Raw genomic sequence first — 23,757 nt, 5'->3', positions numbered from 1 at the left:
AGATGAACACCCCTCCTTCCAGTCCACACTGCCCAGGCAGCTAACGGAGAACAGGACGGCCTGGAGAGGACCAGCCTGTGGTTCCAGCCAAGCCCACGCCTGCTGTAGCTGACAGGCACCATGCTGGAGCCGCCCTTCCACCACTCAGCTCCCCCAGGAGAATTTAAAGCCCCTGACCCCAGCCCAGGCCCAGACCCAGGGTAGCCCTCAGCGTGCATGTGCAGGAAGAGCTGGAAGGTCGTGGGTGCTGAAAGATGATGCTGGTCAGGGTCGAGGAGTGCCCACGCTGGCAGGCCACCAGCCACCCTCACGGGTCTGGATAGAGCCACCCTCAGGAGTCAGGAGGGACAGAGCAAAGATGAGTCACCGGGAGCCAGGGCAGGACAAAAGCTCAGGCCTCCTGAAACCCCTCCAGGCCAGAGGCTTCTCCAGAGATACCGATCTGGCTCCCTGCAGGAGAAGCATCACTCAAGTTAGGACCAGGTTTGTACAAGTTCATTCTTGCAATGTATTAAGGGGGGCAGAGAGGAGGGGAACTGATTTGAACTTTCCATGGGAACAATTTCTTCCAAATCTGGTTCTTTTAAAAAAAAAGTACTTATTTGGCTGTGACAAGTCTTAGTTGCAGCACACGGGATCTTCCATCTTTGCTATGGCATGCATGTGAACTCTTGGTTGCAGCATGTGGGATCTAGTTCTCTGACCAGGGGTTGAACCTGGACCCCTGCCTTGGGAGCGTGGAGTCTCAGCCACGGGCCCACCTGGGAAATTCCTAAATCTGGTTCTTTTATCTTCCTTGGCATGCCTGGACTGCCTTCCCCCACACCACCATCCTCCCCGACCTCTCTGCAGGTCTAGAGAAGCCATGTTCATCTCAACCGTGATGGAATACGCTTGTTCTCCAGGTACACCGAGGGCCACGGCAGAAAGTCACCCCCATGCTGTTTCTACCTGCAGCAGGAAATATCTTCCTGGGCTTCCTTCCTTACCACATGACCATGGCAGCTGGATCAGACCTGCCCGCAGACAAGTGAACACAGAGCATGCTCTCGCATACGCGGGCCCCCGCCCCGAGTGCCTGTCCTGAGAGGCCCTGGGACACAGCCCTGAGTGGGGTGTCCCTGCTCGCCAGGGCTGGCCCTCCAGAGGGAGTCCTTGTGCCCTTGATTACTAGCCGTGATCTGCCTTTGACTCGCTGGAGCATGTTCCAAGGAGACAACTGGAAGCCCCTGCGACGGGGAACCTGCTGCCAGGGAGGGAAGAACATATAAAGTCTAAGTAAAATAGCTGCTTGGGTCACCTCTCCTAGAAGTTTGTTTATGCTACTGACAACGGCCTCCCTGAGGGTGGCACTTGCATTATGAGTCACTTCCTGCCAGTGTTTGTCGTGGAGACCCTGGGAGCCACCAGCCTGCGCCACCAACCCCGGCTGGGAGGTCTGGACCGGAGAAAGGTTTCTGCAACGTGAACACCTGGCTCTCAACCCAGGTGGCTCAATCTCCTGGGGAGGAGGCGGCAGGAATGAATGGCAGCAGCTACATGAGTGAGGTCAACATGGGTCTGTGGGGTTGGGGGGCGGGGGGCTTCCTACCTTCCTACCGAGGGGTGGGCAGAATGCAGGTGTCATACGATGGGGAGATAGGAGCAGGAAGGGCATTCCCACAGGGGACCTAGCTTGAGCTTGAGCTTGAGTGGGTGTGTTCTGAAGAACACACAGGTGATTGGAGCAGATACATGAAGGTAAGGTTGTCAAGGCAGGTGGGGGCGGTCACACAGGGCTCTGGCCAGTGTTCTTAGGCAACGGGAGCCAGAGGAGACTTGGGGGGGAAGGAACTACAGGTGGAAGGACCAGAAGCCTCTCCCAGGAGCCTGCTGACGAGGCAGAAGCAGGTTTGGTGATGGCCGAAGAGATGGGAGAGCAGATCTCCCAACTAAGACAGAAGACAGGGCTCCCCATGTGGCTTCCCGCCTGCGGACACCCCTCCCTGACAAATGCTAGTGATTACACAAGCCAGCGGAGGCTGGCAGCCTACAGTCCAAAGGGCTGCAAAGAGTCGGACACGATTGAAAGAGACTTAGAACACACGCACACAAGCCGGAAGCCAGGACACTCAAACTCCTTCCTAGTTGCCAGCCAATGGACTCCCAGATGGCCGGAGGTCCTGCCTCAGGGAAGGAGGTGATGGGGACACACATACCCCCGGACAGCAAGGACAGAGGTGAGAGAACAGCAAAGGCTCAGCTTTCCCCAAGCCCCTAGCAAGGCTTCTTTCCCCGCGGGCTCTGTTAACCTGGGCCAGCTGGGGGCAGAGGTTGGGGCGCTGTGGGAACAGCCTTTGGGAGCCAGTCCTTTGCAAACCCCATGCCCGCTTCCCAGCCCCCGAGCAAGAATAAACTCAGCAGCATGTCTGTCACCACCCTCCTGGGGTCCCAGAGACGCTCGAGTGTCTCGGCAAAGGCCAAGTTACTCATTAATAAGTGAGAGAACACCCAACGATCTAAATGACATTTACAGAAAATGCCCTGCAGTCTGGTGGGCGGCTGCGGCAGTGGTGCAGGCTACGGAGGTCAAGGAAGCCTCCTCTAGTCAGGGATGCTGTGTGAGGGCAGGGACTCAGGAATGGTACCCACGTGTGTTAGGGGGCGGTGGTGGAAGCGGGTGAACAAGTGAACAGGCCACACAAAGGTGTGGTGCAGTCGCCCACTCAAAGGCAACTCGGGTAGCACAGTGAGCGTCTATGACAAGGGAATGGCTTCGGGGAGACCCTGGCCTGGCTCACAAGGCAGCACTTGGCAAGGTGATAGGAGGCACCGACCAGCCTCATGGTCCACTCAGCCTGGGAGACTCTCGAAGACCCTCAGAACTGAAGCACTCATAGGGCCGCCGCCTTTTAAGTCCTCAATTCAACCCACGGGGGAAGCTGACAAATGGCCATTAGGGAAAGGAAAGATTGGCGCAGGGTCACAGAACGTGTCAGCACTGGCTGTGGGTCTGGATCGAGGTCTTCCTGAACCCAGCCCTGCATTCCTGCCAAGGAGATGGGAGAGGCACTTAGTTTCTAAAAACAGCTCTGGCCTCAGTCACTTCTGCCACGCTCCCCCCGGCGGATCAGATCTGGCCATGCGCGATTAGACCAGTCACAGCCAGCCTGGGCCTATGTCCACGCCCTGGAGGACACCCGAGGGTGTGCAGGCAGACGGCCCGGGGCATCCCAGGGGATCTAGAGACTCCTCACCAGCCCCCAGACCCTTAAATCCAACTCACTGCCTAGCCTCTCCGACACACACCTTCCCCAAATTCCCACCCTTCCCCCTCCATCCAACCCCATGTCCTACCCCGCACCCACGGTCCCCACCGCAGCCAAGCCCACAGCGACCCCGCTCCGCTCTGGAGAACACGGCGGCCTGCTGTGTTCTCTGCTCGCCTTCCTGATCCCCCTCCCCCGCCTCCCTCTGCACCTTGTCCATCCACATGGATGGAGCCTGTGCTCTTCTCAAAGCTGTCACTGGTCCCCGCACCCTCCAGACAAGCTCCGGACAACAGCATTCCCCTCGCAGCCTCCCCAGGCCCAGCCCACTCCCTGTAGCCCGTCCACACTGGCCTTGTCCACACCCTGGACCCTTCGTCTCAAGTCCTGTCCATTCTGATAACCGCAAAGAAGGCCCACCCTCTGGCCAGTCTAGATGCCAGCTCAAAGGCCACCTCCTCAAGGCCGCCTTCTGAGGTGACCGGGCTCTGCCACTCCTCTGGGCCCGGGACACAGGGCTGTGGTCATTCCTACTCATCATCGGCCCCCTTCCTCAAGCCCCTCTTGGTGAGGGGCTGTCTCCCGGACCCCCTCCAGGCATAGCCTCGAACTGAGACTAGATCACCTTCATGAACTCTTTGCCAACTTACTCTCCTCACCAACTCCAGAAGAGCCAAATTCTTATAACACGGGCGGCTGCAGGGCAGGGACTGGCCTGGACTGGGGTCCTCCCCACAGTCCACCCGTCCGCTCCTGGAGGTGCCCCACATTTCTGACCCCAGCCCAGGTTTCCACACGGAAGCCCCATCCCCGCTCTCACCCTCCTCAGAGCCCACAGGAGGAAGGCGCCATGGAGGCAGGACTTCAGGGGTTCTCAAAAACAGCCCTGCCCCAGACAGAGCCTGACTAACCTGTTTCATAATGCTTGAAATCCTTTCACCAGGAATAACACTTTTACAAATAAAATTAGTGTTGTGCAAGATTGGTGTTATTTCTACTTTAAACATATGATAAGAATTCATCTTGGCCTGAAGCTTTCCTTTGTGAGGTTTTAGGTAAGAGGCTCATTACATTTCCTCTTTCTTCTTGAGTCAATCTTATATAGTGTCTATCAAGGAAATTTCCATTCATGCTGAAATTACTGGCCAAAGTCACTTATAATATCCTCTTATTATCCTTTAAATGTCTGCAGGATCTGTGGTGATATCCACTGATACTGATAATTTGTGTTTTTTCTCTTTCCTTATTAGACAAGCTGGAGATTTATCAATTCGGGGCTATGTTCAGACTTGGTGCTTTGTGAGGGTGACTGTTTTTAATTTGGGGGACATCGCTGATTGAGGGACTAAGATCCTACATGGCATGTGGTGCAGATAAATTTGAAAGGGAGAAAGAAAACAGGCTGCAAACCTTAGTCCCCTAAGAAGAGGGGAAAGTGGCTCAGGTTTGAGCGGTTCCAGCCCCAGCTTGGCCCAGGGTAGGGAAAAGTCACAGAGAGACGGGCCCAGATGCCAGGAGCGGGGAGCAGGAGGGGACTGACAATGTGGAGGGTGAATGCGGCATGTTCCACAGCACCACCCTGCCACACATCTTCAGAGCCAGGGCACCCTGGTCGGGGGGGGTGGGGGGGCAGGGACTTCCTGTCAGGGGCAGCTGCAGCAGGAGCGGTGTGCCAAGGGCACTTGGGGGTAGGGCAGTCACCCAGAGCCTGACTCATCCCGAGGAGGCCATGATAAGAGCCACCATGCCTGGATACAGACGCTGCACGGCCCTCTACTGCCCAGAGATGGGGGAATGGGTGGGCAGGGGAGGGTCTGAGCCTTGTGGGCAGTGATCCTCGTGGGCTGCAGGGGCCCTGACTCTGGGCCCTGGCACTCAGTCTGCTGCTAGGACCACCTGGCCGGTGTGCCCACTGTCTGCCCAGGAGACGGGGAGATCCCTGAAGGCAGATGCTTGTCTTACCCACCTGTACCCTTGGGCCTGACACTGCCTACAGAAGGCACAGCTCATGGGCTGACACCTTGCTGGGTGACCTTGGGCAAGTCATTCAATCTCTCTGGTCTGGACTTCCTCATCTATGAAAAGTATGACGATCACACCAACATCATGGCTCTGTTATAAGAAAGAAATGATCAGGGAAGAAAGAGGAAGGCCTGCAGCTTGGGTGATAAGACGGGCAGACCCCAAGGGCAGGAAGGGAAGGGCTGCGGAGAAGCCACGAGGCCACAGGCCCAGACTGCTGGCACCTGCGGATGTCATGAGGAGTGTTCACTTTCACTGTCTCCACCAGGCCTTCTCTGCAGTCCCGAGAGCATTAAAATGTCTGCTTCACAAACACGTCAGAAGGCGGGTCAGACAACCTGCAAGGGGGGGGCCGGCCTCCCGTTCCCCTGGGCTCAGAGCTCCACCAGGAATCAGAGGTCAGCAGGGGAGGGTGGGGACTAACGGCCCCAGAGCCGCCCAGGCTCTCAAGGGTGCGGACATTCCCCAAAGGCTTGTGATCGGAGAGAACAAAGCTGCAGGGAGCGGAGGGCTGGGAGGACAGAAAGGGAGCGGGAGATAAGGCTGCAGATAAGAGCCCGGAACTAGGTCAGGGCCGGGGGGAACAGAACAAGGGGGTGCCTGAAGCCGGAGGACTCAGAGACGACTGAGATCCTGACCGGGACTCACCGGGAGAATGAAGGCGCCTGAGACAAAAACGGCGCCAGGGCTGAGGGGACAAACAGAAAGGGTGCGGTGGCTTTCAGGATGTCTAGGGTTGAGGCCCGATGCCTGGACTCTGACGATGGCCGGCGCCGACACAGGCTGAGGTTCCAGCATACGGCCTCGCCCTGGACAACTGCTGACATCCTGCATGTGGCAGAGAAGCGTGGGGAGGTGGCCCCAAGCCAATTGGTCCTATTCGGGTCACAAGTGCAAACGGGGAACTAGTCATGCTCAAAGGAGGCGGCATGTCCTCCAGCAGTCTCTTGTTGTTTAGTCACCCAGCCATGTCCAACTCTTTGTGACCCCGTGGGCTGCAGCACGCCAGGCCTCCCTGTCCATCACCATCTCCCGGAGTTTGCCCAAGTTCATGTTCATTGCATCGGGGATGCCGTCCAGCCATCTCACCCTCTGACACCCTCTTCTGCCCTCAATCTTTCCCAGCATCAGGGACTTTTCTAATGAGGCATCTGTTCGCATCAGATGACCAAAATACTGGAGCTTCAGCTTCAGCATCAGTCCTCCCAGTGAATATTCAGGACTGATTTCCTTTAGGATGGACTGTTTTGATCTCCTTGCTGTCCAAGAGACTTTTAGGAGTCTTTTCCAGCCCCATAGTTCAAAGGCATCAATTCTTTGGTGTTCTGCCTTCTTTACGGTCCACCTCTCACAACCATACGTGACAACTGGGAAGACCATAGCCTTGACTATACAGACCTTTGTCCAGCAGCCTACTAGTCAAGAAATACTGACTGGAGCCTTCTGCTAGGCACTCCACACTGAGTGCCAAGAAGAAAAAAAAAGAACCGGTAGGTACCTACTGTTCACAGAACAGTGTGGACACTCAGCCTGGGTCCATGGACAGGATTCCATGATCAGACACACATGCAGGCCAGATGTGCAAAGGTTCATTTTTCCAGAGGAAGAATCCACAGCTCTTCAGATTCTCAGCGGGAGTGGTGACCCAGAGGAGGAAAGGAAAGGTCACGGGGGCTTCCTTGGGTGGCATCTGAGGTGACTGAGGAGGCTTGCCAAAGGAAGTACCACCTTTCTTTCTCTCTTGTTTTGTTTTTTTTTGGCCCTGTGGCATTTGGGATCTTAGTTCCTGAACCAGGGATCGAACCTGTGTCCCCTGCAGTGTAAGTGTGGAATCTCAACCACTGGACCACAGGGAAGTCCCCCCCTTTTCTTGCACTTTAAAGGCTGAGTGGGATCGGGGTCGGGAGGAGGGCAGCAGAGGGGACAACGAGCACCCTGAGTGTGCAGAGGGTTAACAAGCACTCTCCCCCCGCCCCCACGTCCCCTGCAGGAAAGCCGTCGGGAGGTGACCCTGAGGGCAGAGCAAAGACCAGTCCCCTCTCCTTCACACAGGCCAGCCTGGACAGCTCCCCTGCGCAGTGACGCAAGGCTCCCAAGTCCTGCCCGGGCCCCTGGAGCACGGACACACTGTGGTCTGCAGGAAGCCGGGCGGCAGGACTGGCAGACCAGCGGCCGGAAAATCACTCTCCACCGCTTACTGGTGGTGAGACCGTGGGCACCTGCAGGACCGCTCCGAGCCTCGGCTCCCTGCCCTGTTAAAGTGGGGCTGGTGTTCTGTCCCAGGGTGTTTGAGGATTAAAGGCACTAACTTGGGGTCCGCCATCTGGCGCATGACCCTACACGACACCCGGTGTGGGAGAGAACCGCTGACATCCTGTGCTGTCCTGAGCCCTGCCCTCCATCAGCGGTGGGGCCTGGAGAACCAGGCGGACCCTCTCCTTTCCCCGCCACCATCCGCTTCCCTGAGCCCTCGGTATCCTTTTCTGATGGTGCTTCTTTATTTTCTGCCAAGTTTCCGTAAGTGACCAACTGTTCGTTTTGAAAATTGAGACTCGAATGAAGAATGACCTGTCTGATTCCCTCAGGGGCCCCAGGCTGGGAGAGCAGACACCACATCTGTGAGGCTTCCCCACAGAAACCTCTTTCTGCATCCACCACAGAGCTCCATGGCAGCTGGAAGACAGTTGGTGGGTTGCGGCACTTTCCCCCCCGGCTGTGTGCAGGCTGAAGGTTACACCCCTTTTTAGCAGTAGGGCGTTCTTCCCAGGCAGGCCATCTAGTGATAACTGTCCCAGACATTTGATTTTACCTTGATTTGCTTATTCGAGATTTTGCCTGTCATCTGTCTTCCTAGATTAAGCTTCGAGAGGCTTGCCCATCACTGTTTCCCAGCACCTGACACATGGCAGCAGGTGACAGTGCAGAATGAATGAATGGGCAACCCGGGGTGGGGGGCAGGGAGAGGCAGGAGGCACAAGTTAATTCACCCCCTGACAGACAAGACTCTCCTCCCCACGTGGTCTGGGCCGCCAAACCGCGCTCACGCACCAGGCATCACTATCCTTGCCTCCACGGATGCAGGGTCTGAGGCTTGGTGACACCTAACACAGGTCGCTGTGCGTGTCGGACCCCAAGGTCTTTCCGTCAGTTTGAGACAGACAGACAGATAACTGGAAGCCGGTTCCCAGGGGCTGTGTACACAGTTCCTTCCACCAACACATCTGCTTGTTCACCCCTTAGCCGTCTGTCCTACCTTCCCTTCTGCCAATTATCTGCACCTCTTCTTTCCTGGAGGATGAGGGCAAAAAATCCCAACCTTGCCCACTTCCTAAGAGAGTAGGAAGGTTCAAAAATAACGAGGTTCCACATAACATTAGAAGACTTCCCAATAGCAGGTGAGCTCCGCGGAGGGCGGGACCCAGCTGTTCCTCACCCCTGTTGTACTGTATCTCCTAACAGTCGTAACGGGATGCCAGGCAACTGACTATTCAATGAATGGAAATAACATTATTTAATTCATCAGCATAAAAACACAGTGAGGTCAACACTGCTTTCTCGTCTCACAGCTAAGAAAGTCGGAGGCCGGTGATGTTAATGTGAAGTAACTCACCCAGAGTCCTGCTGCTCCGGCTTGCTGGCGCCCCAAGGGTAGGTGGGCCTCCAGCCTGCAGTGGGCCTCCACAGAACCTCGGCTCTGACCCTCCTCCCGCCCACCTCAAACACACAGGGGGTCTCCCTGGCGTCTAACGTCACTCCGCCTCACATGACAGCGCGGACATCCCTTCCTGGTGTCACCTATGGGGAATGCAACCAAACCTCGAGGAGCCCCAGGTATGGCCGTTTCTAGGCCAGGAACTCCAGTCCCAGGAAAGCACCACAGGAGACAGAAGGGCGACGGACACAGGGGTGCTCCCCGCTGTGTCCCCCGTGATACGGAGCAGGGGGGCCCGGGGGAGGCTGTGACCTGCTGGGCGCAGGGAGGCAGGCCAGCGGCTCGCGCCCCCCGCCAGAGCGGTCACCAAAGTAGCGACCTGACGGGCAGCACCGTGAGACAGGACGGGACGCGGGGGGCGTGGAGCCACGCACATGAGCGTGAGCGAAGCCCTGGCGACACCTGATGCAGGAGGTCCACAACAAGGCTGTGGGCAGCGCTTCCTCCGTGTCCTTTTCTTCTGTTGTCAAATAACTTACAAACGAAATGACTTAAAAACGTTAAGTGACCGGAGGAGCCCAGCTGCCTGCAGCTCCCTGTCTAGGCTGTACTCTCGCCCTGAGCAGACTCTCCTGACCTTCACCTGCCCCAGCTGGAAAGCAGGAAACCATAGGTAGCCCTCAGGCCCGACCCAGCCCAGTCAGGGTTTAATGGCCTTTCTCAAGCTGAAAACAAAAACAAAAGCCCCAGCACTGCTGGGGAAAGAGGAGGGCAGACGGAGGCCTGCACACGCGAGCGGCCCTAAGTGCCCAGGGACAGGGCGCGGCGGTCCAACCAGCAGCCACGCTGCAGGCCGAGCACCTCCAATCAGGCCAAACATCTCCCTGTGAATAATCAGCCTGAAGATTTCAGTTACGAAGTTAACGGATGGTGATCGATGAGGTCACCCCCCTCTCCTCCCTGGCCCCACCATTTCCCTTTTTTGGAGGGAGGGGGAAAACGCCTCCCCTGCCACAAAGCAGAACTCACAGCCCCCGGGACTTTCTCACCATGTGAGGCTCACAGCTAAAGCCAGAGCAAGCGAATCCCAATGGCAAATGGTAAAGTCCCCGAAGGCCCCCTGCCCGGGGATGGGACAGCCACATGCGGCTCTGGGGGACTGGCCACAGGGGACAGTCAGAGTCACCAGCCCCAGCCGATCAGCTGTGGGGAATGGAACAGCCCCCCGGAACCCCACGGTGTCTGACCCTCTCCAGGTCCGCCAGGCTGGAGAACAAACAGCCTTTGCACTTGAGCTCTGGCTGGTGGGCGGGGCTCTGAAGCGGAGTCCCGGAGGGAGGTCCCAGGGTGCTTATCTCCTGTGTGTTCCCCATCCTGGATTCCAAGGAAGCCGAGGGCGAGGGCCTGAAAACCCCAGGGAGTGGCCCCTGAAATGACGCCCTCCCACCTCCCCCAGACACCTAAGCACACATGCCCGTTCACACCAACGGCGGGTGCCCCCAAACGCTTCTCCCAACGGCCACCAACGGGACAGCATCAGGCTCCTTGTTACCAGTGTCACGTGGCTGGCTTTTTACAAGCCTGTGACCCCCTAAAAGGAGCAGCTCTTGTCCATGCGCACAGCTGTCAAAGCAAGCCCAGTCCACTCCTGAACGACAGATTTACTAGACTTCACACACTGTGAGGTTGATCTTGCTGGCATGGCTGCCGCCCGCAGAATTTTAAATAAGCCCCTGAACTCCTCCCAAACTCCTGCTTTTCTTCCAGGAAAATCTCAGCCCAGCCAACTCCCAGATCCACGTGCCCGTCGAATTGCTTCAGTTGGGCGTTCTGACGTTTATGGAGTGCCCCGAGTCCTGTAACCCGGCGGACACCAAGGTGACTAAGACATGACTGCTGCCCTCGGGGAGCTGAGGGGCAGGTGAATGAGGAAGCAGGCGGGTGAATGGAGAGTTCCCGCAGAGTGTGGGAATGCGGGGTGACTAACAGCTCACCCGGAGGGACAGTCAGTCAGTGCAGAGCAGGCAGGGCAGTGCGGGGAGTGCCGGAGTTACTGGAAATAGTGGGTGTATGAGGCTGGGCCCTGCGTCCGTGGGGTGGGCAGAGGCCCCCACGGTGCCCTTGCAGGAGGAACCAGCAGGGGAAGGCCTGCCCCGGGGGCTACAGACTTCATCCAGAAGCAGTGCGAGACTAGTGAACAGTCGAGGGCGAGCAGGTGGCAACAATGTGATGGGGGTGTTGTTCACAAAGAACATTCGGGAAGGGCCAGAAAGGAAAGGGCAGCGGCCACTGGTTGAGGCCACGGGAAAAACGAGCCAGGGAAGGGTCAAAAAGGCCATGTCCTCACCCCGAGGCTGGCAGATGGCGGCTGCCCTTGGGTGTGTCTGGAGGGACAGCCCCTGCCAGCCGTATGGTGCCAGGCTGCGCTCACGCAGCTGCCCACGCTTCACCCGTGCACATGGGGCCTCTGGCCCCCCACAACCGCCCTGGGGTCAGGCATTATCATCACATCCAGACGACAACGAGGTTCAGAACAACTAAGGAGCTTACTCAACAGTTCACAGCTAATATAAGACAGGTCAGCGTTTAAACAGAGGTTTCTGATTGCAGCACACCCCCAAAACTCTTTCAAATAAACAGCCTCAAGGCTTGGGAGTGCTTTCTGCACAGGAGCCACCGAAGGGTGACCATGTCCGTTACCGAGTGAGAAGAGCAACAAAGCCACCAACTGCTAGGGCTGCAAAGACCTCAGAGAGCACCCGGCCCAACAAGAACTACATCCAGAGGCCCAGGGCACGTGTTCAATCAGAATCTTGCAGGGTAAGACCCAGGAATCTGCATGTTTCAAGAGCTGGCCCACTCCTAGGTCACGATGCTACCGCATGGCCCCAGCTGAGGAGCCTCTGAGTCAGACCACATCCCTCCTCTCAAAGAGGCTGACCCAGGGGAGGAAGTGACCTGTATGAGGCCACCCCAAGCTCCCTGAGGGCTTACTGTGGTCACCGGGGTGGGCTCTGCATCAGAGTAGACAGGATGAGAAGAAACAGAGAAATCTCTCATACAACATAAACACCCCGAGGGCCACAAGCGACCCAGGCAGCGCGCAGCACAAGGGCAAGACCTAGGGCTGGTCTAGACCTGGGGTCTCTTGATTTCAACTGGACAGGTACGTTGTCTGTTTTATCACGTTGCCTGAGCCATGCAAGAAGGTGACTGGAACTTGAGTTCCCAGGTCATTCTATGGGCTGCCCAGTGCCCACCCACACCCTTCCCTTACTCGGGAAGGCTCCATGTGGAGTCCTGGGAGAGGAAGAGCCAGCTTCATGCTCTAGAAGCTGAAAGTGCCCACTACTTGCTGTCCCAGCGGGGAGAGGAGGCAGCAAACAGACCTCTCTGGAAGTGCTAGCAGCAGAACAAGGTGCAGTGTCCAGGATCTGAGGGCAAGCCCTTTTCTTGTGAAATGCTGGGCTTCTTTCTGACTGCCTACCACCAAGGTACACTCTTTTTTTTTTAATGAACAAACAAACTAACCAGCCAGAACAGATTTCTGTTGCTTGCAACTAAGTACCCTGGCTTCATGTGACCACATATAAGAATAGCCCAACAACACATCATGAGCATCACTTTAAGCATTCCAAGTTTCTTAAATACCCTGACTCATCTGATCCACAGGGAGGCCTGGATGCAAGCCAGGCAAAGGTCCTGAGGCCCAGTTTGCGAATGAAGCAGCTGGGCTCGGGATGTAAAGTGTTCTGTGGATGTGTTTCCAGAATCCCTCCAGGTCCACCACAAAGGCCGATGGCGGATGCAGGCAAGCCAAGGGGCTCACCTGGGTTCCTCTCACTATCCCTCCATCCCAACCTGGAGTTGAGCCTGAAATGTGCAGGGCCCCCACGCTGGCACCCCAGTTCAAACAGCAAATTCTTGACAAGTCAACTCCCAGGCAAGTCAGCGGTTTACAGAGCAACACAGTGCGCTGAAGCTCCTAGGAAACTAGAAGCTATTTTAACCTCTGATCAGCTGCTTCTCAGAGTGTCACAGTCTGAGAAGTACCGGGAAGACAGCTGTCTCCTCTCTGGTGTGATCTCCAAGTGATAAAGTCCTCATTAAAACCAAATTTAAACTACAAGCCAGAAGTGGCACATTTATTTGTGGTGGAAAAAATTGCTTGAACAAGGTCTTTCGGTTTTCACCTACACATATTTCCTCTGGAAGCAAAGCAGTTTTTCTTTTAACCATGTGCTGGGCTGAAAGGTTGAGAAGCTGAGCCGCACATTGAAGCAGAGCTGTGGGACTCCTCCGAGTTCGTGGGCTTCTCTGAGCGGCACTTTCCAAAAGTGCAGAGGGGTGTTAAATGAGGGAGCATCTGTGACGTGTGGAGCTCTCTGCTGTGGCCGCACCATGAACAGTAGGCGCCGACCACGACGATGATGACAGCAGGGCCGGATGCCCTCACCTGCACCCTGATCACGAGGCCCCCAAAATTCCATCACCCAACTGAGGCCTGCTCCCCTCACCCCATCGCTGAAAAGGGGCACGACTGACCCCACACGCACGCCTCTCCCCTCCCCTCCCCTCCCTTCATCCCGAGGAGGACCTATGCCTTGCCCTTGAGCTGACCATGGTTTAGAAGGGCAGCTCCATCATGCGTGCAGGGGACGTGAGTCCGAGTCAGAAAAGCCAGCTGCAGAGTGTGGGGTTGCTGGGGCGGGGGCTTCCACAGGCCGTCTCCCGGAAGTCAGACACCTTCCCACCCGCCTATTCTGCTCCCACCCCACCCTCCGTCTCCCAGGGTTCCAGAGAGCCAGCCCCTCACACCCCTCCTCAAGGGTTTTTGCAGCACCTCCACCAGGTCGGAGTTAGGCCACCTGGAGCACAAAGCCCAAACGAAGAGGTGACCCACAGCCAGCCAATAAGATACAGGAGATTCACACTGGGTCCTGACTCCCTCCTCCACACAGCTCATCCCCCCTGCGAGCTGCACAGCTCTCTTGGGGCACCCCCCAACACACACTCCAGCCCCGGGACAGTGCACGCCAGTCAGCTGTATTGCAACCGGGGTGCACAGGTCCATCACCCGACTGGGCCCAGACCCACTGACATTGGCCCCCAAGCCCTTCACAGGCCCAGCACACAGCCGGCGTTCCTCAGCAGGAATGAGGAGAGAGCCCGGCTCGCAAGGACTCCTGGACCCAGGGCAGGAAGGCTCTGCAGTCAGCAGAGGCGCGCGCACAGACACACAGACACAGACACAGACACAGACACAGACACAGACACACACACACACACACACACACAGACACACACACACACACACACACACACACACACACACACACACACACACACACACACACACACACACACACACACACACACACACACACACACAGAACACGCTTCTTACTTAGCACTCAGATCGCCCTGCCAGACCCTGAGTGCGGCCCTGCCCTGCACTCAGAGGTGGCTGGGTGACGGGGAGACGGAGCGCCGTCCTTGAAAGGACAAACGTTTTCTGCTCCAGCCACTCGCCTTTTCTCTAGACAGAGCAGCTCTTGAGAGCCCAGAGTCAAAACAGCCCTGGAGTGTAGATTTTACTCCCCACTGGGCGTCGTTACCACAGCAACTGCTTCTCCTCTTGGAATTCTTTCAAGAGTACAAGCTATTGCTTCCTTCCAAAACAAAACCAGGGAGAAGCCAGGACACCCCGGGGGTGAGGGAAGGGCCCTGGAGGAAGGAGGGCCAGCCGTGCCCCCCAGCCACAGCGAGCTCCGCCACGGGGTCTCCCAGATCTCTGCGGGGCTTAGAAACTAGACACGAGTCCTCCCAGCTGTTCAGGGTGGTGTGTGTTGGCGGAGAGGGCAGTGCTGAGGGCATGGGGTGTGGGGCGTGTGTGCTTTGGGGAGTTGTGGGGTGTGTACAGGGGTGGGATGAGGGGACTGAGGGCTGGGAATACAGGAGGCATGGGTGTAGTCTGGCCGGTTGCTGTTTGGGGTGTGTGGGGAGGTGTGTGGGTAGGGGGCAGGGGGGGGTGTGAGGAGGTGTGGGGTGCAATGATGCAAGGGAGTGAAAGGGGGAGGGAGGTTTGGGGGTATACTGTTGTATGTGGAGGTGAGTTGGGGGTACCTGGGGGGGTGCAATATGAGGGTGTGTGTTGGGGGGAGGTATTCTTCAGTATCCCAAGATGAAACATGGGGCATATTGTCTCCTGAAACAAGAACACAGAGGGAAAAGGGGGAAAGCGATACATCGGGAAAATGGGACTGACATACCTGCTGGGCTGTGCCTAGTCGCTCAGTCGTGTCCGACTCTGCGACCCCGTGGACTGTAGCCGCCAGGCTCCTCTGTCCATGAGACTCTCCAGGCAAGAATACTGCAGTGGGTTGCCATGCTCTCCTCCAGGGGCTCTCCCAAACCCAGGGATTGAACCCAGGTCTCCCGCATTGCAGGTGGATTCTTACCATCTGAGCCAAGCCCAAGAATACTGGAGTGGGTAGCCTATCCCTTTTCCAGGAGATCTTTCCAATCCAGGAATTGAACGGGGGTCTCCTGTATTGCAAGTGGGGTTCTTTACCAGCTGAGCTACCGGAGAAGCCCATACACATTACTACTATATATAAAATAGGTAACTAATAAGGACCTACTCTATAGCACAGGGAACTCCACTCAATACTCTGTAATGGGCTATATGGGAGAAGAATCTAAAAAAGAGTGGACATATGTCTATATGTCTATCAGTTATACTGATTTTCTTTGCTATATACCTGAAACTAACACAACACTATAAATTAACTATACTCCAACAAACAAATTTTTTAAAATAATAAGAATAGCACAGCTTGCATTTCAACCCTGGATTATAATACTTAGTACTACAGAGCAACCACATCCTGCTCCAAGGGTCAGCAGGCGTGAATGTAAAACACACGGCCCAGGTTTAGACAACTGACCTAGAAGCAACTGTTCGAGGCAACTCATATTTCTAGTCAGAACACCCGCCTCAGTTGCTCCAGAGTATGGACAGAGTGGATGGAAGTCTAAGCGGCTTTGGGGAGCCAGGGTGACAGGCCCCCGCCCTCCTTGTGAGTCAGAAATAAGTCCCTTCTGATACATAAAGCCAACAGGCTCAGAGTTATGGGACACAGAACACGCAGGACAACTGCCCACGCCATGAATGTCTAAATCCTTGTCAAAATAAATTTGAGCTGCCCCTGCCCCAAGGAGCTGCCTATCTCTTGGGGGACTGGCATGAACTGGGACTCAGTAACATTCAAAGCAAAAAAAAAAAAAAAAAAGTCACTACTACTACTATTATAGAAACTACAACTACTATCAAGATGCTGCGGGGGAACTCCCTAGCGGTCCAGTAGATAAGACTCTGTATTCCCAATGCAGGAGGCCTGGGTTCCATCCCTGGTCAGGAAACCAGATCCCACATGTCACAACTAAAGATCCCACGTACAGCATCTAAGACCTGGCACAGCCACATAAATAAATATTTTTTAAAAAAAAGAAGTTGTCGGAGATTAGCAGTATGTCTTATCAAGGACACTGCATGCCAACCATTCAAGGGGAAATAGTCTTCTTTCTAAAAAAATAAATGCCATATAATAAATAGTGCTGAGTCACTGATATCCATATGGGGAGAAAATCTTGACATCTACTTTAAACCATGCAAAAATAAATAAGTTTCAGATGGATAGGCAATCTAAATGTGAAAGGCAAAACAATAAAGCTTCTAGAATACAAAACAAGGGAATATCAACATGACCCAGAGTATGCAGCCATTTCCTTAAATGGGCCACGAAGCATTAGCAGAAAAAATGGATAAATTGGCCTACGTTAAATAAATAATTTCTCTTCATCAAAAAATGTGATTAAAAGCAAGAAAAGTCAAGATCCAGAGAGACACCTATAGTACATATACAGAACAAAGGACCCGCTCAGGACTGGAATAAAGAACTCGCCAAAATCAATAGGAAAAAGTGCCAGGCAACCCAATGGATGGCATCATTGATTCAATGGCAAACTCTCGGAGACAGTGAAGAACAGGGAAGCTTGGTATGCTGCAGTCCATAGGGTCATAAGGAATTGGATACAACTGAGCAACTGAACAACAACCCAATAAAAGGCATAAACAGGCACTTCATATAAACATACTAAAAGATACAGAATTTCATTAGTTAGGAAGAAAACGCAAATTTAAACCACAAAGGGATACCCCTACACTTCCATCCACAGGCTAACATGAAAAAGACTAACCATACCAAGTGCTGGAAAGAACTCTCATACACTGCTGGTGGGAGTGTAAAACGGTGTAGGCATTTTGGAAAATTGTTGAGTAAGTGAGAGTCGCTCAGCTGTGTCCGACTCTTTGCGACCCCATGGGCTGTAGCCTGCCAGGCTCCTTTGTCCATGGAATTCTCCAGGCAAGAATACTGGAGTGGGTTGCCATTTCCTTCTCCAAGGGATCCTCCTGACCCAGGGATTGCACAGGGGTCTCCTGCAATGCAGACAGATTCCTTACCATCTGAGCCATCAGGGAAGTCTACTATTAAGAGACACTTCTAAGTATAAAGACAGGTCAACTTAAAAAGTATCAGCAGATACATGCTTGACTTTATCTTATAATCTATAGATAATTCATTAGAATATGTAATGAATCCATACACCTTTTCCAAAGGAATACCTGAGACAGAAGTAGCAATAAAGTTATACACTGTTAGGCAGTATCTAACCCCCTTTGCTGTGTAAGCTCAGTACCCAGGGGATCTTGTCTAGCCCCAGGTCTTCGAATCCTCCTACACAAGCATCTCTCAGCAGAGCAGATGCCTGCCTGACAGTCTCTCTCCACTTGGGGGTCTAATAGTCATCTCAGACCTAAAGTGGCCTAAACCGGACTCCTGATTTCCCCTGCAAGACCGCTCTCCCATGGACTTATCTCAGGAACAGGGGCCCCAACCCACCCCTTACCCGACCCTCCCATGGAAGCCCCTGGAGGCAGGGAGGCAGTCTTGTTCACAGGTTAGATCCCCAGGGCCTGACAAACAGCTGGTGCTCAATAAATACTTGTTGGGTGGCTGGCTGCAGAGTTTCTGCAGTTAGGAAGGGCTCCAGGAAAAGGAGTGTTCCACTTTCTTTTGTCAAGGGGGAATGTCCAGCAAGTGATTGGGGATTTCCAGATAAATACCGTATCAGAATCATCTGGGGAACTTCAAAAATGCTCAGGAAAGTTACGACCAACCTAGATAGCATATTACAAAGCAGAGACATTACTTTGCCAACAAAGGTCCATCTAGTCAAGGCTATGGTTTTTCCAGTGGTCATGTATGGATGTGAGAGTTGGACTGTAAAGAAAGCTGAGCGCCAAAGAATTGATGCATTTGAACTGTGGTGTTGGAGAAGACTCTTGAGAGTCCCTTGGACTGCAAGGAGATCCAACCAGTCCATTCTAAAGGAGATCAGTGAAGGACTGATGCTGAAGCTGAAACCCCAATACTTTGGCCACCTCACGCGAAGAGCTGACTCATTGGAAAAGTCCCTGATGCTGGGAGGGATTGGGGGCAGGAGGAGAAGGTGACGACAGAGGATGAGATGGCTGGATGGCATCACCGACTCGATGGACATGGGTTTGGGTAGACTCTGGGAGTTGGTGATGGACAGGGAGGCCTGGCATGCTGCGATTCATGGGGTTGCAAAGAGTCGGACACGACTGAGCAACTGAACTAAACTGAATTCATCTTAAGATCCTGACAGGAGGTTTCAGATGGAGCCAGGGAGAGACTGCAAGTTGTCTCTCCAGGTGATCCTTGGGCACCAGTAGGTATGAGGACCTCTGACTGATTCAACACCTTTATTTGACAAATGAACAAGTCAGGGCCCTCTGAGGGGATGACTCAATCCAAGGTTTCAATACTGGTTCATCAACAGGTGCCTGTGTAGGGAGCCCAAACCTGCCACCCACGAGGTTCTCCCTTTCACTGGCCCCTAAGACCTCGGGGTCCGAGCAGAGGGGGAAGTGAAGATTGGTCCTTAGGATGAATGGGTACTGCACAGCTCATCTAGGTTGCAGCTCTGCAAATTTACTTTTTCTTGTTTTGGTTAATTTAAACCTCCTGCACTAAAAGTGAATTCTATTGATACCTTCAAGGAATCAGGGCTGGGCTGAGTAAAGTCAGGGGGCCAGGAGGATGTCCTCTTTGCTTCTGCTGGAAACAGGCTGCACTCCACCCACTGTCACCCAGCAGAGAGGGCTGGAGGACTACCTGCCCTCCCGCTTCCAGCAGGGCAGTGGAGACATGACAGACACCCACGTTGATAAAAGGCCCATGTGCAAGACCTTGACCTGGACCCTTCTCGGACCGCTTCTCTGTGCTCCTGGCTACTGACGAGGTCTGGATTTACAGACAGAGATAGGGAGGCCCAGAGCTTTAAAGATTTGCTCTCATCCCAAAGAGGTGATGAGTGGAGCCGAGATTTGAACCGGATAGTCTACACACAAAGCACATGCTCTCTGCTATGTCTTGCGGATCCCTCCAGGCAACCTGGTGGCAATTTCTGTATGTGATGGGAAGGTGACCTCTTCTTCAGGGCCGCTTGTTCCCAAGCTCCTGGGGGCGAGGAGTGGAGAGGGACACCGGGCCAGAGCTTAAGGGACCACCCAGGACTGACACCATGACAAAGTACAGACATGAGAGGTCCCTACAGCCCCAGGTATCCTGATCTATTAAATAGGGAGTAATCAACGTCTATCTTAAAGGACTTCTTCAGGAATGAACAAGTCATGAGACCCTATAAGCGGTCATGTAAATGTTAGGTCTGCCAACCTGCCAAAGGCTGTCAACCCAGGAGACATGACTGCCTCAAGTGACTTAGCCATCAGGCTGCTGGGCATGGGGATGTGGCCACATGGGGTGGGGACAGAGACAGCTTCCGGAGAGAAGAGCAGGCCACGGACAAGTCGGACTCTTCCCCCCCCTGCCGCCCCAGCTCGCTGGACTCTCCTCCACCATCCCTCGCTTGCTGCCACCCTCTGCCGCCCACAACCCATGCGAGCCCTTCCCTCCAGCTCCCTCTATGCCCTCACCCCACACTGGCTAGGACTGTACCCACAGCATCCGAATCAGAGAGTTTCAACCTGCTCCCCTCTGCCTTGGCACTGCTTCCACTCTCCACATGCACGTGTCTTGACTGTGAAGATCACAACTGTACTACCCAAGAGTCAGCATTCAATTCCACTGGGTGCACACTCAAAAGGTCAGGAATATACATCAGCTGAAGACACCGGCCACAAAGACTGACAACTTCAAAGCCCTCTGCCCCAACTCTAGGCCCCCGAGGCTGACGTGACGGTCACCTGGGTTGCCACCTGCCCTCTCCCCCTTGGCTCTTAACAAATGGGAGTTCAGGTGAGACACGGTCTGAATTGGATGAGATGGAGCAAGCCCTCCAGAGATGCACTGTTCCATAAGGCAGTCATATGTTAAGGATGGCTGTCCAAATATAAATTAATTTGCGTGCGTGCTAAGTCGCTTCAGTCGTGTCTGACTCTCTGCGACTCCATGGACTGTAGCCCACTAGGCTCCTCTGTCCATTGGATTCTCTAGACAAGAATACTGGAGGAGGGGCTGCCATGCCCTCCTCCAGGGGATCTTCCCAACTCAAGGATCAAACCTGGGTTTCCTGTGATTCCTGCCATGCAGGCGAACTCTTTTCCGCTGAGCCACCAGGGAAGCCCATGGAATAAAATTAATGCGTGTTAGCCACATTGCAAGGGTTCAAGAGCCACATGCGGCTCGAGGCTGCAGCACTAGACAGCACAGATTCTACAGGGAACACTGAACACTGAACAGCACTGCTCTGGTCTCTAGAGCAAAAAACAGGAACTGCTGTTGAACCTGAAAGCTGACAGCCAGACCTTGGCCCTGAGGTCACACCCAATCCCTGAGGGGCTGGCTGAGCAGACAACCAGTCTCCAAGTCTCAGGGCAGAAAGAGACAGTCCAATCCAGGCCAAATGTCAGAAGAGCCAACAGCCAGGGGGCAAATGTTTGTGCCAACTGAATCACTTTTGGAAGCCTCCATCTGGCTGCTGATGAGGAAGAGATCAGAGAAGAAAGTGGCCTCATGGTGCCTGGTGGCCAGCTCCGAAGAGAATGACACAGAGCTTCATCAACAGCCTCGAACTGTTCACCTACTCACCTGGCCTGGAACTTCTGGATGAGCATCAAGAAACGAGGTTCCAATACTACAACACAGAAATATGTGCCCAGGGAAGGCTGGCCACCCTCCCAAGTGGAAGCCCTGGCTCCTGTAGAACTTGGCCACCAGACTGCCCAGAGGCACTTTTAGACCTCGTTCCTGCCAACTACGTGCTGTTAAACCCTCTGGAGCATCCCCTGCTGGCCTCTCTGTGCCCCTGAATGTCCCCATCTCTGAACTGCTCCCCTGGAACATTCTTTTCCCGATACTTTAATACTCCATCCTCAGTCCTGTCCATCACAACTCAGCTCATGTTCCACTCTGCCTTTCCGTGAAGCATCCCTGGACCCAGCTTGGCTTTCCCAGGAACCCCAGGAGTATAGTCGAATATTGTATGTGGTCTTTCCACCTGTCACCCTGGACTGGTAGACTTGCAGGATGCTGCTACAAGTGAGGCTGCCCCTGAATAAAAGCCCCCTCTAGCAGAGGGTCTTGCTTGGGCTAGAATCCAGCAGAGTTACTTAGGCTCCATGACTTTGGGCATCCCAGCACCTCTGAACCCCTTCTTGTCTTGCCCCCTCTCAAATCAGTGGCATCAGGTGGGCTAGCAAGGAAGTACTGTGGAAAACTGCCGAGCTGCACAATCATGATGGAGATTTACTACTGAATAACGCACAGAAACTCTGTGACTGGAACCTTGAGTCCGTCTGTCACACTCTCAGGAAGGATTCCTCCAGACAACACTACATTATGAGTTTACAGTCTCATGAGGGAGGAGAAGAAGATACACCATGAGGAAAATCAGCCTCATGCCTGAAACCATGATGCCTCCAGCAAAACCATGCGCACAGATGGTATCAATGAAGGATCTGCCACTGAGTCTAGGGGGCCAGCAGGGAGCCACCCCCATGGGCAGACAGGCCCTCTCCATCAACAGGCTGCGGCAGTGCTCAACCCTGAAGTCTGCCCCGTGGCGGCCTCGTCCTCACATCAGAGGAATGAACTATAAAAGCGGGGCACCACTTCCTCCCTGGGTGAGGAGACCCCTCGCTTCCTATCTGCCAGCAGCAGGCAGGCCGTTCTTCCTCCCCACTCACAGGTCCCACAGGAAATGACTGTGGGCTGGAAAATTAACTCTGACTGTAGACCCTTGACTATCTTTTTCCCAGGCATCTACCCCAACAATAACATCACTCAAGAACTGCGAAGATTAAATATGACACTAAAACCACAGGTAAACAAAAGGTAAGAAAAGATAAATCGGCATTCATCAAAATTTTAAGAACTGTTGTGCATCCAAGGACACTACCAATAAAGTGAAAAGACAACCCACAGAATGGGAGAAAATACTTGCAAATCCCATATCTGACCACAGTTTAATATCCATAGTATGTAAAGAAATCAACCACAACTCAACAGCAGAAAGACAAACCACCCAATTAAAAACAGGCAAAGGACATGAATAGATATTTCTCCAAAGAACACATACAAATGGAAAATCATAAAAAGGTGCTCAACAGCAATAATCATCAGGGAAATGCAAACCAAAACCACAATGAGACACCACTTCACACCTACCAGGAGAGCTAGAATTTTTTTTTTAAAGGAACATCACAAGTCTTGGCAAGTATGTAGAGAGGTTGGAACCCTCATGCAATGCGGGTGGTAGTGGAAAATGATACAGCTGCTGTGGGAAATAGTTTGGCGGTTTCTCAAAAAGTTAAACACAGAATTACAAGTAATTCCACTCCTTAGATATATACTCAGAAGAAGTAAAAACAGGGACTCAAAGATTTATACACCAAAAAGTACACCAATATACCAATGGCAGTATTAATCACAACTGTCAAAAGGTGTCCATGAACAGATGACTAAACAAAATGTGTTGTGTGTGTATATATATATATAAGGTGAGTGTGTGTGTGTACATATATATATATACAATGGAATATTATTCAGCTTTTAAAAGGAATGAAACTGTTACATACTAGAATGGATGGACCCAGAATTACAAGCATTATTTCACTAAGTGAAATAAGCCAAATACAAAAGAACAAATACTGAAAGATTCCTTTCTATATGAGATATTTACATTAGGCAAATTCAGAGAGACAGAGAGTAGGTTAGCGCCTGCCTACAAGGGGCCGGAGTAAGAGAGGAATGGGGAGTTATTGCTTAATGGCTGCCGAGTTTCTGTTTAGAGTGATGAAAACGTTGTAGAAATAGTGGTGATGGTTGCATAACATTTGTGAATATATTTAGTGCCTATGAAAAACAGTTAAATGGCAAATTTTAGGTCACACAGATTTTACCAAAATAAAAAAGTATATCAAAAAAAAGAAAAGGAACTGTGGCAAGTAAGGCCACACCCATCCTTGTTGGTGTGAAGAAGGGCCAGAATCAGGACTAGTTAGGGTCTTCATCAGAAAAGATTAAGGTATGTGGGCAGCTTGGATTGAGGTCTATACTCTTTTGCCACTGTTGTTTTGGGGGGGATGTAATTCAAAAAACCTCAAGGAATCACAAAATACATAGGAAGGTTTCTCAACTTGCCCCACCCTGCCTCAAAGAAACGAGTCCAATTTGGTGAGTAAAGACAGCCACCCCGTTCTCATGGTCCCTCCTAACCCCAGCA

The 23,757-nt window shown here is 53.4% G+C and overlaps 1 protein-coding gene across 1 annotated transcript in view; it reads right to left on the bottom strand.

Annotated features, from left to right (window-relative positions):
- The window catches only part of CCDC12 (coiled-coil domain containing 12), a 38,403-nt gene that overhangs the window by 10,095 nt on the left and 4,551 nt on the right, over positions 1 to 23,757 (bottom strand). The window lies entirely within an intron of this gene.

This window comes from Cervus elaphus, chromosome 24, assembly GCF_910594005.1.
Source record: "Cervus elaphus chromosome 24, mCerEla1.1, whole genome shotgun sequence".
NCBI classification, from domain to species: domain Eukaryota; kingdom Metazoa; phylum Chordata; class Mammalia; order Artiodactyla; family Cervidae; genus Cervus; species Cervus elaphus.
This window is presented reverse-complemented; position numbering and strand designations above follow the sequence as displayed.